The sequence below is a fragment of the Sorghum bicolor genome, chromosome 10, assembly GCF_000003195.3.
Source record: "Sorghum bicolor cultivar BTx623 chromosome 10, Sorghum_bicolor_NCBIv3, whole genome shotgun sequence".
NCBI lineage: Eukaryota > Viridiplantae > Streptophyta > Magnoliopsida > Poales > Poaceae > Sorghum > Sorghum bicolor.
The window spans coordinates 52,503,279-52,510,882 of NC_012879.2; positions in this window are offsets into that span (position 1 = coordinate 52,503,279).

Genomic DNA, 7,604 nt, shown 5'->3' on the forward strand with positions numbered 1-7,604 from the left:
ACAAACACAAACACAAAGAAACTTCACTCTCTTAGCCAAACAAAGTAATGAGATGACTCTATTCTAGAAAATGATACGAAACGATCTCGTCTCACCTTGTCAACAAACCAATGCAAACCTTAAAACTGAGACTTCTCATAAATTGTAATTGTTTCATATTTATTGGTGAAGGATTATTGTCTTTACACAATGAAACTCTCCAAATAGCAGTGTTTTGGTAGATATTTGGACTCTAGAGTCTCATTCTAGAATCAAGTATCCAAATTCTAGTTTTATTTTTTTTACCTCGTTCTTTTCATACCCAAACAATAGGTCATTTGTTAGTGTTATTTGCATTGGATTCTTGTAATATGTTTATGAAAAACAACCATAATTTGTATGATTTTTTTGAGACAACCTTGATCACTATGGTAAGCCTCTACCATTTAAGGAAGGAGACTTGTTAGGCCAAGTTGTGTTTCTAGGGCTTGGAATAGGGGCTTTATGAGGTAGTTCCCAACAAGTGAAGTAGCAATGCATACTGTTGCTAGGCGAGCGTGATGGAAGAGAGTTAATGGCTAAATGTTTCAGAATATGTGGTAAAAGTGAGCTAGCCTACTGTCAAATGTGGAGCAAATCTATAAGGAAATAAGTTGTTGAAGATCGAGTGCTAGCTCACTAGTCGCTACTAGGTTATAATAGATCTTAATAATCAGCCTATAGATTTTTAACAATGCATCAGTAAAAGACTCGAGGTATAGGATATAGCCCATAAACTGAACTCTACTAGGACTGTCCATGGCCCATTGTATCACCTAGTTGGGTATGCTAATGGTGCATGCATATGCAACGAGGAGTGAGTCGCGACATTGCTACGAGACTAACAAGCATCGTAGACAAAAATATATGAAAAATAACATTGGTTTTTGAACGGTCTTGATTGCAAATGGCTAATATTTGTCTAACTCATAAAAATGGAACTTCTATGCAAAACTAAAACTTGGCACTACTCTACTTTAGCATTTTACTACTGATTCCATTATAAAAATGGTGAATTGCTCGCAATAGAAGAAAAGGTACCATGACGCCATGTATTTTCCTGCTTTTTTATGTCAATTAAATTGAGTACTTGACAGATAGCATCTCCATAAATAAAAAGTGACAGGAAAAGAGATAATGATGCCAGGTTTTTTCTACTGGCTCTTTCAACAAACAGTTCAGATGCTTAATAATGCATGAATAAGTAGTTTCGAGGGTCATTTATACGGTGATATATTATCAACGATTAATAGTGTCCTGATGTGCTCCAAGCTACCCTTTTTCTCTATAGAGAAGGTTAGCACGCACATGTGGCATCATAAAAGTCTATCATTTATGTTTACATCAGAAATATTATTTCTTTGTAGGGGATTAAAGTTTAAATGATTTCCCTAATATATTTTCCAAACAACAAAGCAATTGTTGGTCATATATATTAATTTCTCGTGTAACACCTAGCTAGCTAGTTAATTGGACTTCCATGTTGTTTAACAACTTATGATTTGGCTATCCAGCAAGGACATCTACAGGGACGGAGAAAATCCGTCTGAGTCTAGATAGTGAGATGAGTTTGGATCATACCAGTTGAGTTGGACAAGAAATATGAGTTGGGAGGTGGAGATTTGTGAGCACAAAAGTGCTTAAAGCATCAATTTTATTCAGAGGCGTTGTTAGATAAGATATCCAGAGGAATATATTCCTAGCAGGTTATCAATAACAATCACATCTCTTTTTTGCGAGACCCAGTTACCCTCATGGTTTTCATTTATTTCTGATGTTCCTATTTCTAAGACGGACTTATAAACTAGGACACTAAACATCTCTCAATTCATAGTTTTATTTCACCGTTTAATAGTAGGCTAGCTACATCATTCAATTCTTACATGGTACTCCCTCCATACCCATAAAGAAAGTCGTTTTAGACAATGTTTGGATCAAACATTGGGAATATAAATCATAAATAACTTTTAAGTTGTTGAATTTAGAAATGTGAAAACCATATGAATAGATTTGTTTTGAAAAATACTTTCATAAAAGTATACATATACCACTTTTTGATAAATATTTTTATAAAAAGAAGGAGTCAAAGTTAGGCTCTGGAGACCATGTCGTTGTCTTAAACGACTTCCTTTATGAGTATGGAGGAAGTATTATGTTCAAATATGCCATACAAACAAATATAGCCACTTGCAATGCTATCCAAATTAAATACTAGCATAAAAATAAAAAAAATACTACTTCAATATTCATATGATATAAAAAATACATAATAGACTTGCATATGAAAAGATATATATTCATATGGCGCGTGATAAACATGAGAGGCCAGTGCAAGACGAGGATCCGAGCTGCACAAAATTGGCCAAAACACACGGGGGGAAAACTATGAGCTCTCAATCTAGGTTTTAGGCCAGTCTTAGTGGCCCGTTTCAATGCACTGTTTCCAAAACAAATCCGCTGACAGGGCATTAATGAAACGTATAATGAAACAACCTCCACAATGCATGAGTTTCACCTTGACGTTTCCTAGGTTGGGCAAAGCATTTAATTACTGCAAAATGATTGGATTACATGCAAGATGGTGAAACGATTTAGTCCTCAGTGGGGATTTCATCCTGTTTCACCGCGTGGGAAACAACGCCAGCGGAGTTTCACCATGGTGAAACTACTTCCTTCTCTCTCCTCTTCGTTTCATGCAAAAAGTACAGTTTTGCTGACATGACGCTCTAATAAATATGCATGACATCCTGGTGAAACCCTCATTGAGACTGGCCTTATTGGACTATTATTCACTAGAAAGTAGTGCCAACTGTGTTTCGTTGGGACGAAACTCAACTCTCCTTTGTCAACTTAAATTCTATGTCACCTCATCACTTTTAATGACGTGGAACTATAATAAATGAGTATGAAATCTCCAATGAGACTGTCTTGAGGACAACACAAGGCATTTTCAAGTAAATAACATTGATATACGGTATATTGGAGCAATATATGTGGGTGGAATGTCCCATTATTGAACCAAACTAGGAAAAAAACGATGTTCTTGTCTGGCCAAAATTTTTGCTTATAAAATCAAAATATGGCGTCAAATTAAGAAACCTAATGTGCAATCTCTAATGGACAACAGAAGTTATATTCAATGCGTCATTAATTAAATACATAATCAACCAATTGTGTAAAGCGGCGACTTGGCATTATTGTTTGTTTGGTTGATAAGCTATCGCAGAAAGTACTGTTGCATGATTTGTTGTGAGAGGAAAACACTGTTGAATAACTGACAGATTCGGCTGATATGCTCAAGCGAACAAGCTCGCGCAGGAGCAAAGCAAGACTTTGTTTAGTGCAAAAAATTTTGCAAAATGAACACTAGCATTTTTGTTTGTATTTGATAATTATTGTTCAATCATAAATTAATTAGGCTCAAAAGATTCGTCTCCTAAATTACAGACAAATTGTGTAATTAGTTATTTTTTATCTATATTTAGTACTCTATGTATATGTCGCAAGATTCGGTGTGACAGAAAATAAAAATTTTGTAAATTTTTTAAAAGTAAACAAGACCCAAGTTTTAGAAAAACGAAACCACCTTCAATGTAGTACATCGAAGAACACAAGTTCACGGGGCGCAGAGGATCTAACCCAAGCAAAACTTTATTTTAAGAGGGTGTTTGGTTGAGTTGATAAAATTTAATAAATATGTAGTATTTTCTGTTTTATTTGATAATTAGTGTTTAACTATAAACTAATTAGATTTAAAAGATCTGTTTTATAAATTATTCTCAAGCTGTTGTTTTGGATTTGTAAATTATATATATTTAATATTTTATATATGTCTAAAAATTTGATATAACGAGTGATAAAAAAATAAAACTTAGGCCTTATTTAGTTCTCAAATTTTTTTGTTTTGGGATATTGTAGTATTTTTATTTTTATTTGACAAACATTATCTAATCATAGACTAACTAGGCTCAAAAAAATTATCTCATAGTTTATAGATAAACTGTGCAATTAGTTTTTATTTTTTATCTATATTTAGGCGGTGTTTGGCACGGCTCCACAAACTCCACTATGGAGCAGCTCTACAAAAAACTGGAGTTCATGGAGTACATCTTTAGGTGCTCTCACAACTCCACTATTTTTTCTCGAACTAAGTGCGTGGAGCTGAAACTGTTTGGCTAAAAAAACGTGGAGCGGAGCTGAAAAACGTGGAACAGAGCAGTTCTAAACACCCCCTTAATACTCTATATATGTACCACAAGATCTTAAAAAAATTAGCTACTTTTTAACAACTAAACAAGGCCTTATCCCAAGAAGGCCTAACACCTACTGCAGCCTTAGGGCCTGTTTAGATAGGAGATGAAAATTTTTTGGGTGTCACATCGGATGTGTCGGAAGGATGTCGGGAGGGGTTTTTAGAAACTAATAAAAAAACAAATTACATAGCTCGTTAGGAAACTGCAAGACAAATTTATTAAGCATAATTAATCTGTCATTAGCATATGTGGATTACTGTAGCACTTAAGGCTAATTATGGAGTAACTAGGCTTAAAAGATTTGTTTCGCGATTCTCAACTAAACTGTGTAATTAGTTTATTTTTTTATCTACATTTAGTGTTCCATGCATGTGTCTAAAGATTCGATGGGATGGATGAAAAATTTTTGTTTAGGGAACTAAACAGGGCCTTAAACAAAGTACCAGTACCCGCATGACCAGCACGCTGCTGGCTGCGGGCAGTGGAAGAAGATTCGGGGCATAATCCTTTCCCGAAGGGGAATATCCAAGCGGATATGTCCCAGATTCTCTGCGCGTCCCTGTCCCAGCCTTCAAACTCTCTCGGTCCTTCTCTGTCACCTTCTCACTCTCTCTCTCTAATCAAACATTCAACCCAAGGGAAAAAATAAAATACGATAAACAGCAGCTTCCAGTACAAAGTATAGGGAACCAAAGAGATTAATTATCGCGTCTCTTAAGCTGCCGATTACTCGACGCACCAAGCCAAGTGCTCCCCGTATCGTTTCGAAATGGCTGCTCTGGCCTCCATGCTCCACCTCAGCTCACTCTTATGCACCGAAAAAAATAGCGGGCTATTTTTCCGCTATAGCGCCGCTATAGCGGGATATTTAAAACGTCGCGACGATATCAGTTATTTTTCCGCTATCAGCACTATCTCCGCTATTTTTCGCTATAGCACCGCTAAACCGCTATATCGGCATAGCGCCGCTATTTTTCCGCTAAGCTTGAAGTGTGCTTAGTGCTTGTCATTTCATTTATGTTTCAGACTTTCAGTTGCTTATCGAACTATGGCACTTGTGGCTTTATGCCTTTTGCTTTTGAATTTGGATTGTAATAAATAGACTATTAGATCATGGGTTGTGACTTGTGAGTTACTTGTCACTTGTGAGATTTTAATTTTAAACTTTTCATCTGGGGTGTGTTGTATTTAAATAGCGGGCTATAGCGGCGCTATAGCGGAGCTATAGCGGCGCCATAGCGCGACCGCTACGTCGTATAGCGGTCGCTATAGCGGAGAGCGGAGCTATAGCGGCGCTATAGCGGAAAATAGCGGCCAGAATCAGCCAGCGCTATTTTTGATAGCCCGCAATTTTTTTCGTGGCTCTTATGTATTACATTTCTTTTTAACATATGAGCATTCTTGCTTGTAGAAACAGTGATGTAGCTGACGAGATAATGGATTCCTATAAGTTGATAGTGTAGTTCTCATGAGTTCTCGCGTGCATGACACGCTCTACATGGCAGTGAGTGTCTATTTCATTATTTTAAGGATTAAGGAAAGCAAGTTGAGTGGTCGCTTGGATTTTTTTAAGGAAAAGACCAATTGGGAAAAGACCAAGTGGCCAGTCACACTTGGTTGGTTGGTCAAGTCAAGTGACATTGGTCAGTGAGAAAACCACATGTCGTGGATTACGTTTATATTGCGGTCCACATAAGATGATAATGGAATATGCCTATTAGATATTGACATAGATAAAACACATAGTAATTTGTTGAGTTTTAGGTTCGTATAGACGATCTTTATGTGGGGTCAGTCTATTATCATACTTTGATTGAGGCCATGGATATGTTAAGTGTGCTTTTAGGTTTTGTACTTTAGAACACACACACTCACAGCTAGAATAAGTAGTTGTCACCATATAAATGTTCTAAAAAGATCCAAATAATAACAATGGTCGATGGTTTATCCTCCTTATAGTTGAGGTTGTCCTAAACTACCTTATTTTTTTTCTCATCTAAACAGTATTTTGTTCTATCAATATTCACAAATCATGGTTTTTGTTCCGGATCAACGTGCTTACCTTTTGTCATTACAAGATATGCGTCGATCTATAGTTTTGCATCAATACTAGTGCGGGCTGCGGCAAAACTAACAAACAATTGCAGTGACGAGAATAGAGCATAATAATACTTTTTTTTTTCTGTGCACAAAGAATATAGCTTTCCCAGTTTCAGTGCGGAACGCCGGAGCAGCAAATCCTCATCTATTTGTCTCTCTTTAGATTGATTCTTCTCCTTCAAACCGGGCCAAATCTATGGGCATACCGCATACATATGCACATAGCTTACACAAAGACGTGCACACGTCACCATGATTGTCCGGCCTTAAGCATATATTAGTTGAAAGCCAATCTAGTTAAATATAATTGTATTACAGTTTGCATCTTGAAAAATTTAAGATACTATGCGTATGGAAATAAGCTAAGGCCTTGTTTAGTTCTGAAAATATTTTGAATTTCGGTACTGTAGTATTTTTGTTTTTATTTGACAAATATTATTTAATCATAGACTAACTATGCTCAAAAGATTCATTTCGTGATTTACAGACAAACTATGTAATTATTTTTTATTTTCGTCTATATTTAATGCTTTATGCATATGCCGCAAGATTCGATATGACGAGGAATCTTGAAAAAATTTTGGTTTTTGTAATGAACTAAACAAGGCCTAAAAAAACAATGTTTTACGCCTACAGCCTACTACTCCTCCGGCCTTGTTTAGTTCGTAAAAATTTTCAAGATTCCCCATCACATCGAATCTTTGGTCGCATGCATGGAGCATTAAATATAGACGAAAATAAAAACTAATTGCACAGTTTACCTGTAATTTGTGAGATGAATCTTTTGAGCCTGGTTACTCCGTGATTGGACAATGTTTGTCAAATAAAAACGAAAGTGCTACGGTAGCCAAAACCTACAAATTTTGCGAACTAAACAAGGCCGGCGTATTAAAAGATCGCGGCTGCTGCTCGGTTTCTGAGTTCTGACGCTGGACAAGGCGATGGGCAACAGACAGGCAGACAGCCTGATCTCTCTGGCCTCTGCGGCTCTGCCCAACCGTGGAAACCCTTGGACTTGTTTAGTTCCCAGAAAATTTTGCAAATTTTTTCACATTCCCCGTCACATCGAATCTTGAAACGCATGCATGGAGCATTAAATATAGACGAAAATAAAAACTAATTGCACAGTTTGGTCGAAATTGACGACACGAATCTTTTGAGCCTAGTTAGTTCATGATTGGACAATATTTGTCAAATACAAATGAAAATGCTACAGTGTCGATTTCCCAAAAA